The following is a 12,757-nucleotide window of genomic DNA, read 5'->3' as shown; positions in this document are numbered from 1 at the left end:
TGAATTTTTCAAATTATGTTTGTATTTAAATCAGAAATATTAAAAAGGTTTTCTGGAAATCCACTTTGCACCGAGGTCCCTGGGTTCTTTCTAAAACAATCCCCTTAGTTATACCTCTGCGCAACTATTCCCCTGAGTCACTGACAGTTCAAAAATCCCCCTGGCCTTTCCCTCTTCTCTCCCGAGGTCCCTCCCCCTATGTAAACAGTATCCGCGAAAGTAAATAGGGCGGCGCGGCTTACCGGCGGTGAGGGAGGTCCGGCGAAGGGCGGGTGTAACACCCGGTTTTAAGGAACAAAGCCGGGTGCATCTCATACATGCGCCAAGAAGACAACATATATAATAACAGAGTGTATAGAGATAAATGTCATAAAACATCAGAGTATTTATTACATAGCGGAAGACTTATTACAAAATAAAAGTGTAAACATAAAACGAACTAAGGATCGTCGGCGCCAATGTCGACTGGGAAACGCCACCTAGATCAGATCGAACTCCTCAGTGTTAGGCGGCTCCTCCTGAACCACCTGATCATCTCCTGTGGGGGGGGGGGGTGTGAGACAGCAAGGGTGAGCTCACACATGATCATCGCTCAACAAGTTGTGGGGAATAATGTGACACGAACTCACCAAAGGTGGGAGCTCATGTGAAGTGTAAGGCTGATCAATGATAGGGGTTAAAGCTGAGCATTGCTTTTAAGTAGTTGGTCAAAATTTTATTAGCAGTTACTAAGTGTAAGTAAATACCAAACCATAAGTAAAGTAATAGAACAAAATTAATAATAAACCCATGCAATGCAAATGACAAAATTGAATTTAAGTTCCATAATTTAAACATCAGAGAGTCCTGAGCTGCTCATGACCGTGAGCTCGGCTAGTATACCAGTTTTACACTCTGCAGAGGTTGTACCCTTTACCCACAAGTCATGTTACCCATCTGCCAAGGGGTCATGAATCCCATACACCTCTACCTAGGAAGCGCGGCAGGGCAACACTACGAGGCCTTTACAAAGTTCCACTAGCTTCCAAAAACCCGCTACAGTTTATGGGAAGATCCAGTACAGGGTTCCTGGCTGACCGCCATCGCAGCAAAATCAACCAGGGACCTCCCCGCACTGACCTCTCCCCTACTGCCCTTGCCCCTTTCGGGTAAGGTAGTCTTCCACTAGCTTTCCTAGTTAATCAGCCAAGGGCGTCCCATTAAACCCTTGTGGTGGCACGTGGTTCTCAAGTTAAGCTCTATGTTCCAATTAACATTAATGATAACAACATGAACATAAACAGAATAACAACAAGAATTGGAACATAGAGGTAATAAATGATTATCCCAAAACCATGTAAAGCAATAGCAAACTACCCAAGTGATTCAGGGGTAAACAAGGTAATGAGATAAGCAAATCTAGGGTGACCTATTGGGTCCCATCAAAATTAACCTATGCATGGATAAGTGATATTAAAGAACATTGTTGGGTAAAAAGTGGTCAAGGGCACAACTTGCCTTCAATGAGCTCCTGCTCAGCTATCTCAACCTGCTGCTCACCAGGATCCTCAACAACGGGCTCTTCTACTCGCCACAATACAAACAAGCACAGGATACAGGGAAAATTAACATTACACCAAGCATGTAAACAAAATACACAGAGATAATCTACATAATAACATAAAATTTTAGGAACAGGAATCATAATTTTTGGAGTTATATAATTTAAGTTATGCATTTTCAAAGATTTTATGTGCTTTAAATAGGATTAAGTGATAAATAAATTTCTTACTGTTTTTATGACAAAACAGAGACTCTAGATGATAGATATTAATATTACAAAATTTTAGGAACTGGAATGGAGTGATTTGGAGTTCATATGGATTTTCTACAAATTAAACAAGTTCTAGTAATTATTTTTGCATTAAAAATCTACTTTCCAATTCAATTATTCAATTTCAGACTGTATTGGACTGGGCCAAAAATCCCAGAAAGCGCAGGGACTTCTACATAAAGCTGTCTATGACTCAGAGCGCCTGCTGCAGGACTGCGGGTTCTATTTACGTAAAGGGTGAGGGTTCTTATGCAAAACCGTAGTCGCGAAGGGGTACCGCGAAGTCCTGGCCGCCCGATCCGCAACGGACGCGCCAGATTAGATCTAGGCGCGCAACTCCCCCACGCTCACCCCCGACCGCACGATCTGATCTGACGGTCACGTTTTAATGTATCGAATCAGTACCCTGGTTTCTAATCTCGCCCATCCATCAGAGATCCAACGGCCATGGATCATCTTCCTTACTGCGCTCCACATAACCCCATCCACTATCCGAACAGCGGCGCACCCAGGGCGGCGGTGCTGAGCCGCGCAGTGGAGCACGCCGACGAATAAGTGATCCGGGGCCCAAGCTCACCATTTCCAAATCCGACTGCTCCAACGCGATGCGGAATTAATGGCGTGTACGCTAGACGAGTTCTTACCGGGAGTCATTGCTTCGTTGCAGCTGGCCACGTACAAGGCGAAGTCACGGCGCAGGGAAGACGACGGCGAGAAATTCCTTGAAGTCCAGGATATAATCCAGCGAGGTTAGGGCACGCGCATCATCCCCAGGCCCGAGGAAGTCGCTGGCACGGTACCGAAGACTTGGATGACGACGGTGCTGAGCATCCACGCGGCGGCGCAGATTTGCTTTGCTCCGACGAGCACCCATACTCACGGGCGATTCTCCCCAGCCTTCCGCCTTGGTCCGTAAGCCGACGTGCCCGCATCCCTTGGCGGGGTATCGCTCTCACTCTCGGTCTCTCTTTGACGATAGCTTGGTGGGGGCGCATGGCTTCGTTCGAGGTGGCCGACGGGTCTCGTGTGGATGGGAGGGGGAGAGGTCTATGCAGCAGGGCGTGCGTCCGTGGCGACCTTCACGGGTCGTTGGCGAAGATGCCGGTCCGCAGCTGAGGAGCTGGTCACGAACGCCCGCGCGCTTTCCGGAGGAACTCAGGAACGGTTGCGGCGTCGCACATCCTAGAAGAGGAACAGGGACACACGGTGACTGGCACACTGGTCCCTACATGTCAGTCTGTCGGTGTCTATGCGCGCAGGCGGTATCTGACTGGCGGGTTCCACCAGACAGTGCCAAGGCGCGCGGCATCTCAATGGGCCGGGGTGGGCCGACGTGTGCGATAGGAGTTGGGCTGGCGTGAGGTAGCTGGCCCACCCGAGGTATTTCCCCCCTTTTTTTTCTTTTACTCCTATTTGAATTTTCCCTTTTCATTTGAATCTCCAAATTTGAATTTGCATATGAGTTTCACCCTTGAGTCAGGTGTCACATTAAAATAATAGTATATAAATAATATTTTATTTATTTATTTTGTATTATTTTTACTCACATAAAATTTTCTTTCTTTCCTTTTCTAGGGTTTCTTTTAGATTGTCAAATTCTAATTTGGACTTTATTCCAATTCTTGTAACCTCATTTTTATTTTGTCATAAAATACACACGAAATAAAATCCAGCATGATGCACAATTTAATAGTATATCTTTTTATTAATTATTTGTTTTTGAATATGGTGTTCACATGTGATGATGCCTAAAGGTCAAACTCACATAAGGAGAAATTGTTTCTCTATTTATATTATTTCTAACAAATTTCAAATTGGGTATTACAAATCCTACCCCCCTTAAAAAGAATCTCGTCCTCGAGATTTAGGAAGGACTAGGGAAAAGATGGGAAAATCTATGCGAAGCTCTTCTTCTCTCTCCTAAGTAGCTTCATCTTCTCCATGATAGCTCCATTGTACTTTGCTCATCTTTTATCACCTTACTTCTGGTAACACGAGTCAAAGTGTCCAAAATCTTGATCGGGTACTCCGTGTAGGTCAAATCACCTTGAACACTGAGCTCTTCCATGGGTAACTGTTCCTCAGGGACACGGAGACACTTCTTGAGTTGAGATACGTGGAACACATTATGCACATCCGATAGACTAGCAGGTAACTCAAGTTGGTATGCCATCTCTCCAACTCTCCTAAAGATCAAGAATGGTCCAATGTAGCGAGGGGACAATTTGCCCTTGACTTTAAATCTCCTCATTCCACGAAGGGGTGACACCTTGAGGTACACATAATCTCCTTCAAATTCCAATGGCCTCCTTCTATTATCAGCATAGCTCTTCTGCCTGGTTTGAGCCACTCTCAAATTCTCTCGAATTATACGAACTTGTTCTTCTGCTTCTTGAATCAATTCAGGCCCAAAGAACTGTCTCTCTCCAGTCTGATCTCAATATAAAGGAGTCCTGCACTTCCTCCCATATAAAGCTTCAAAAGGTGACATCTTCAGACTGGCCTGATAGCTATTATTATATGAGAACTCCGCATATGGTAGACTTTTATCCCAACTTCCTCCATGTTGAAGGGCACATGCTCTCAACATATCCTCCAATACTTGATTAGTCCTTTCAGTCTGTCCATCAGTCTGAGGGTGATAAGCTGTACTGAAATTCAACTTCGTACTCATATTCTCATGAAAGCTTCTCCAAAATCTTGAGGTAAACTGTGAACCTCGATCAGACACGATCTTCTTTGGTACTCCATGTAAACACACAATCCGAGCCATATATAACTCTGCTAGCTGTGAACCTTTATAAGTAGTCTTGACAGGAATAAAGTGAGCCACTTTAGTCAATCTATCCACAATCACCCATATAGCATCATATCCTTTCTGGGTGCGAGGCAATCCAGTAATAAAATCCATACCAATCTCTTCCCACTTCCACTCGGGTATCTTCAGTGGATGTAATAATCCAGCTGGCCTCTGGTGTTCAGCCTTAACTCTTTGACATACATCGCACATAGCCACATGTGCAGCCACATCTCTTTTCAATCCATACCACCAATACTTCCGCTTTAGATCCTGATACATCTTGGTACTACCTGGATGAATAGAATAATCCGAGTCATGGGCCTCCTTTAAAATAGTCTCTCGCAGGCTTTTAACATCAGGAACACACATCCTGTCCTTGAACCATACGGTGCCCTGTTCATCTTCCGTGAATTCCGGAACTCGACCTTCAGTAATCAGATCCTTAATCTCTTGTATCTTAGCATCACCAATTTGTCCTTTGCGGATCTCTTGTTCCAGAGTAGGTTCCACCTCAATAGTAACTCCCTCAGTATGAGCAACTATCCCCAGGTTAAGTCTTCTGAAGTCCTCAACAATCTCATCGGGTAGCTGGGCAACAACAGCTGAATGAACATGCTCCTTGCGACTCAAGGCATCTGCAACCAAATTTGCCTTGCCCGGGTGATAGTGAATCTCCAAATCATAATCCTTAATAAGCTCCAACCAACGGCGTTGCCTAAGATTGAGATCCTTCTGAGTGAATATACTTCAGACTATTATGATCCGTGTACACTTGACACTTGGTCCCCATGATATAATGTCTCCAAATCTTAAGCGCATGCACAACGGCTGCCAATTCCAAGTCATGAGTGGGGTAATTCACTTCATGTTTCCGTAACTGACGAGAAGCATAAGCGATCACATGTCCTTCTTGCATGAGCACACATCCTAAGCCTTGGCCACATGCATCACAATATATGTCAAATCCCTTCTGTAGATCCGGCATAACCAACACTGGTAGTGACGTCAATCTCTACTTTAATTGATCAAAGATCTCTTGGCACTTCTCGTCCCACTTAAACTCTCTTTCCTTCTCCAGAGGCGAGATCATAGGCTTAGCGATCTTAGAGAATCCTTCAATAAATCTCCGATAATATCCTGCAAGTTCCAAGAAACTCCGGATCTCAGTAACTATAGTGGGTATGCTCCACACCACTATCTCCTTGACCTTAGCAGGATCCACTGATATCCCTCCATTAGAAATGATATGTCCAAGAAATGGCACCTCGCCAATCCAAAACTCGCATTTACTGTACTTGGCGTAGAGTTGATTGTCTCGTAGCTTCTGTAGCACCAATCTCAGGTGTTCCTCATGGTCACTTTCACTCTTAGAATAGATAAGAATATCGTCGATAAATACTACGACGAATCTGTCCAAATACTCCATAAACACCTTATTCATCAAATTCATAAAATAAGTTGGTGCATTAGTTAATCCAAACGACATAACAGTGAACTCATATAATCCATATCGGGTCGAAAAAATCCGTCTTGGGAATATCCGATGGCCTAATCTTCATTTGGTGATAACCTGATCGGAGATCAATCTTCGAGTATACCCTTGCACCTCTCATCTGATTAAATAAATCCTTAATGCGGGGTAATGGACACTTGTCCTTCACAATGACATTGTTAAGGGTCCTATAATCCACGCACATCCCTTGCGATCCATCTTTCTTCTGTACAAATAGAACTGGTGCTCCACAAGGTGAAGAACTCGGACGAATGTACCCATCCTCTTGTAATTCCGTTAATTGCTTCTTAAGTTCCTTTTAGTTCTTCTACGGACATCTTATATGGCCGTTTGAAAGTAGGGGCAGTCCAGGTAAGGGATCAATGACAAACTCAACTTCCCTATATGGTGGCATCCGTGGTAACTCTTGTGGGAAAACATCCGGAAAATCCTTAACCACACGGATGTTGCCACCCACAAACTTCCCATCGACTAAGAATGCCGCTAGTTTGGTGGCAGTAGTTACTGCAATTCCAACTTCAAATTTTTCTCCTTTGGAACTAGTGAGTTCTATGGTTCCCTTAGCACAGTGTATATACTGTCTTTTCCTTTCTTAATCATGACATACCAAGGATCAAATCTATACTGCTCTCTTCTAACAGTATAGGGGTAGCCCATCTGGGTTAGAATTACAGGGTAAGAAAGGAAGAATTGTAGACAAGGTAGTGATTACGAAGCATGTTACTTTGGGGGATTTATTAGCTAAGTGTGTCACCTACTAAAGCTAATTCATTACCTTATGTTGGTACATGCTAAGATGCCCGTCTATACTATTTCAATCAATCAAAGAAGCAAATCAGGCATTGATCATCAGCACAATCAACCAACATTTTTAAATGGAGAAAATAGTTTTAATTTTGTCTTAGGTTCCCTATCTCTTAAGAAGATCATAGTGGCAGGATTCCAGGGTGTGAAATCCATCTTGTCTTAGAGTAGAAAAGATAAGATTAATCAGAGTAGAGTAGTAGAAGGTGAGACAGAATCAAGATAAGTATAGAATGAATCAGAGTAAGGTAAGTATAGAATGAATTAGAATAAGATAAGTGGGTAAGGGTTGTCCATTTCTATCTAGGTTTCGTCCTACAGTCAACATTTGCTCTGATACCACTTCTGTAACACCCGGTTTTAAGGAACAAAGCCGGGTGCATCTCATACATGCGCCAAGAAGACAACATATATAATAACAGAGTGTATAGAGATAAATGTCATAAAACATCAGAGTATTTATTACATAGCGGAAGACTTATTACAAAATAAAAGTGTAAACATAAAACGAACTAAGGATCGTCGGCGCCAATGTCGACTGGGAAACGCCACCTAGATCAGATCGAACTCCTCAGTGTTAGGCGGCTCCTCCTGAACCACCTGATCATCTCCTGTGGGGGGGGGGGGTGTGAGACAGCAAGGGTGAGCTCACACATGATCATCGCTCAACAAGTTGTGGGGAATAATGTGACACGAACTCACCAAAGGTGGGAGCTCATGTGAAGTGTAAGGCTGATCAATGATAGGGGTTAAAGCTGAGCATTGCTTTTAAGTAGTTGGTCAAAATTTTATTAGCAGTTACTAAGTGTAAGTAAATACCAAACCATAAGTAAAGTAATAGAACAAAATTAATAATAAACCCATGCAATGCAAATGACAAAATTGAATTTAAGTTCCATAATTTAAACATCAGAGAGTCCTGAGCTGCTCATGACCGTGAGCTCGGCTAGTATACCAGTTTTACACTCTGCAGAGGTTGTACCCTTTACCCACAAGTCATGTTACCCATCTGCCAAGGGGTCATGAATCCCATACACCTCTACCTAGGAAGCGCGGCAGGGCAACACTACGAGGCCTTTACAAAGTTCCACTAGCTTCCAAAAACCCGCTACAGTTTATGGGAAGATCCAGTACAGGGTTCCTGGCTGACCGCCATCGCAGCAAAATCAACCAGGGACCTCCCCGCACTGACCTCTCCCCTATTGCCCTTGCCCCTTTCGGGTAAGGTAGTCTTCCACTAGCTTTCCTAGTTAATCAGCCAAGGGCGTCCCATTAAACCCTTGTGGTGGCACGTGGTTCTCAAGTTAAGCTCTATGTTCCAATTAACATTAATGATAACAACATGAACATAAACAGAATAACAACAAGAATTGGAACATAGAGGTAATAAATGATTATCCCAAAACCATGTAAAGCAATAGCAAACTACCCAAGTGATTCAGGGGTAAACAAGGTAATGAGATAAGCAAATCTAGGGTGACCTATTGGGTCCCATCAAAATTAACCTATGCATGGATAAGTGATATTAAAGAACATTGTTGGGTAAAAAGTGGTCAAGGGCACAACTTGCCTTCAATGAGCTCCTGCTCAGCTATCTCAACCTGCTGCTCACCAGGATCCTCAACAACGGGCTCTTCTACTCGCCACAATACAAACAAGCACAGGATACAGGGAAAATTAACATTACACCAAGCATGTAAACAAAATACACAGAGATAATCTACATAATAACATAAAATTTTAGGAACAGGAATCATAATTTTTGGAGTTATATAATTTAAGTTATGCATTTTCAAAGATTTTATGTGCTTTAAATAGGATTAAGTGATAAATAAATTTCTTACTGTTTTTATGACAAAACAGAGACTCTAGATGATAGATATTAATATTACAAAATTTTAGGAACTGGAATGGAGTGATTTGGAGTTCATATGGATTTTCTACAAATTAAACAAGTTCTAGTAATTATTTTTGCATTAAAAATCTACTTTCCAATTCAATTATTCAATTTCAGACTGTATTGGACTGGGCCAAAAATCCCAGAAAGCGCAGGGACTTCTACATAAAGCTGTCTATGACTCAGAGCGCCTGCTGCAGGACTGCGGGTTCTATTTACGTAAAGGATGAGGGTTCTTATGCAAAACCGTAGTCGCGAAGGGGTACCGCGAAGTCCTGGCCGCCCGATCCGCAACGGACGCGCCAGATTAGATCTAGGCGCGCAACTCCCCCACGCTCACCCCCGACCGCACGATCTGATCTGACGGTCACGTTTTAATGTATCGAATCAGTACCCTGGTTTCTAATCTCGCCCATCCATCAGAGATCCAACGGCCATGGATCATCTTCCTTACTGCGCTCCACATAACCCCATCCACTATCCGAACAGCGGCGCACCCAGGGCGGCGGTGCTGAGCCGCGCAGTGGAGCACGCCGACGAATAAGTGATCCGGGGCCCAAGCTCACCATTTCCAAATCCGACTGCTCCAACGCGATGCGGAATTAATGGCGTGTACGCTAGACGAGTTCTTACCGGGAGTCATTGCTTCGTTGCAGCTGGCCACGTACAAGGCGAAGTCACGGCGCAGGGAAGACGACGGCGAGAAATTCCTTGAAGTCCAGGATATAATCCAGCGAGGTTAGGGCACGCGCATCATCCCCAGGCCCGAGGAAGTCGCTGGCACGGTACCGAAGACTTGGATGACGACGGTGCTGAGCATCCACGCGGCGGCGCAGATTTGCTTTGCTCCGACGAGCACCCATACTCACGGGCGATTCTCCCCAGCCTTCCGCCTTGGTCCGTAAGCCGACGTGCCCGCATCCCTTGGCGGGGTATCGCTCTCACTCTCGGTCTCTCTTTGACGATAGCTTGGTGGGGGCGCATGGCTTCGTTCGAGGTGGCCGACGGGTCTCGTGTGGATGGGAGGGGGAGAGGTCTATGCAGCAGGGCGTGCGTCCGTGGCGACCTTCACGGGTCGTTGGCGAAGATGCCGGTCCGCAGCTGAGGAGCTGGTCACGAACGCCCGCGCGCTTTCCGGAGGAACTCAGGAACGGTTGCGGCGTCGCACATCCTAGAAGAGGAACAGGGACACACGGTGACTGGCACACTGGTCCCTACATGTCAGTCTGTCGGTGTCTATGCGCGCAGGCGGTATCTGACTGGCGGGTTCCACCAGACAGTGCCAAGGCGCGCGGCATCTCAATGGGCCGGGGTGGGCCGACGTGTGCGATAGGAGTTGGGCTGGCGTGAGGTAGCTGGCCCACCCGAGGTATTTCCCCCCTTTTTTTTCTTTTACTCCTATTTGAATTTTCCCTTTTCATTTGAATCTCCAAATTTGAATTTGCATATGAGTTTCACCCTTGAGTCAGGTGTCACATTAAAATAATAGTATATAAATAATATTTTATTTATTTATTTTGTATTATTTTTACTCACATAAAATTTTCTTTCTTTCCTTTTCTAGGGTTTCTTTTAGATTGTCAAATTCTAATTTGGACTTTATTCCAATTCTTGTAACCTCATTTTTATTTTGTCATAAAATACACACGAAATAAAATCCAGCATGATGCACAATTTAATAGTATATCTTTTTATTAATTATTTGTTTTTGAATATGGTGTTCACATGTGATGATGCCTAAAGGTCAAACTCACATAAGGAGAAATTGTTTCTCTATTTATATTATTTCTAACAAATTTCAAATTGGGTATTACAGCGGGGTTGGCTCCGGGAGGTTCTGGCGGTCACAGCGAGGTACGGCTCGACGGCGGTGGTGGCCGGAATCGGCCGGTCCACGTGCGCAGGCGGGTGAACTCGTCGGCGGCGAGTGCTCCGGCCTAACCACGGCGATTTAGTTCAATTAAACGGCACGAGGAGCTTCACAGGGTGTTGATGAGTCGATACGTGCAAGGAATTGAAGAACAACTCACCGTGGAGCCCGGTCTACGTTCACCGGCGGTCGGGTGAAGTCCGGCGACCATGGACTGGCTTCTCCAGCGAGGCAAAGTTTGATTCCTTGCTCGGGGAGCTTCACCGAGGCACGCAGTGTCTACTCCTAGGGTCGGACGGGGTTGGGAGAGGCTATGTTGACCGGTCTACGGTGGTGGGTGTTCGGGTGGCCGCGGGCACGCCGTGCGCGGGGCAATGCCGGTGATCTAGTGCTCCGGTGAGGTCGAGTGCGCGTGGGGGAGTACGGTCGAAGTCCCTGGTGGCTTTATAGGCGCGGGCGCGAGCAACGGCGCTGGCTTGGCTTGGCGCGACGCGGGGCACGCGGGGGCGGGCGTCGGGCATGCTCTGGCGAGCTTAGAGCGTGTCGAACATGTGGCTCTTTGCTTCTGCCCTTCTTCTACCCCTTGCTGAGCAGCCAAACACGCGAATCTTGCCCTAAGACCTTTGAGAGATCTCTTCCCTGCACCTAGGGCTACCTAGTTCATGTGAGTTCCAAGGGGAGATGTGGTCGGGTTAGGGAAATACAAGGGTGGGAAGTCGGCTCCATCAGAGCTGTCCACACCGAGACAAAACTTGTGCCAAGTCGTGTCAAACTACTTAGTGTTGGGTTCAAACTTTTCCAGGGTGTTCTATAGGTATTTTGGCGCCACTTTGTCAATTGGGCCAAATGGTTTTGAAGTTTGAAAGAGGGTGAACAAGTTTGATCTTTGGAAAAGGGTTAGGTTGGACTTAGAAGAATTCTGATTTTTCTCTTATGCTTAACCCTTTGATGAACCTTTTGGGGTTTTTTTGAAACCTTTTTGGGGTCACTTTCTTACTATCATTTGTAGGGTATTAAGTGTACTACATCTTTTATAATTGGCCCAAGTCATGATCATGTGGTTTTCATAGCCTTATGGTCATACTTACCTCTAGTGCTCCAATTGTCCAAAGGGGTTTGCATTAGGGTTTGGGCAATTCTCCCCATTATATGTGCATGATGGGCCAAGGCATGACTTCTAAGATGGGTTGCACTTACTTAGGATCTTGAGTTCCAAATTTGGTGTACTTTCCCAACTTAAGTCACATGTGATGATGGGCTTACTTGTGTAGCCTTGAGTGAAAACCCTAAGTAACACCTGGGGTGTTACAGTCCTCCCCCTTAAAGGAGTCTCGTCCTGAGATTTTAGGTAGAGTTCTTTGGAGGGGGTGCCATGCAGGTGTGCTGCTGTGTTGCTCCTTCCTTTATCCAAGTTTCTCTAGTTAACTGCTCTTCGAATGTCATTCTCTTTGCAACTTCAGAAGGAAGCCCTTTTTGCTCATTTCTACAGCTTACAATACCTTTAACATCTAAGTTTTTCTTATATTTGAATTCAAAGGGCAGGTGGGGGGTGGGGTTTTGGGATTACATACCGACTCCTTTGGGTAGAAAGTCGGGGAAGCGAGAACGTAGAAAATCCTCAGTCTCCCATGTAGCTTCTTCTACGGAATGGTGACTCCACTGAACCTTATACATTCTGATCGACCTTGCCCGCATTGATCTCTCCTTTTGATCCAATACCTTGACGGGGTGCTCTTGATAGGATAAGTCTGGTTCTATCTCCAATTCTGGTTTAGGTAGTATTTCAGTGGGTAAGCGGACACATTTCCGTAGCTGAGATACATGGAACACATCATGAACTGCTGACATGTGGGGTGACAACTTCAATTGATATGCTATGGGTCCACAATTTGCTTTGATCTCATAGGGCCCAATGTAGCGAGGAGCTAACTTGCCCTTGATTCCAAATCTCTGAACACCTTTGGTGGGTGACACCTTAAGATAAACATGATCTCCCACTTCAAATTGTAGAGGCTTCCTCCTCTTGTCATGATAGCTCTTTTGCCTGGCCTGAGCAGCTT

Source organism: Zea mays, chromosome 2, assembly GCF_902167145.1.
Source record: "Zea mays cultivar B73 chromosome 2, Zm-B73-REFERENCE-NAM-5.0, whole genome shotgun sequence".
Classification (NCBI taxonomy): domain Eukaryota; kingdom Viridiplantae; phylum Streptophyta; class Magnoliopsida; order Poales; family Poaceae; genus Zea; species Zea mays.
This window is presented reverse-complemented; position numbering follows the sequence as displayed.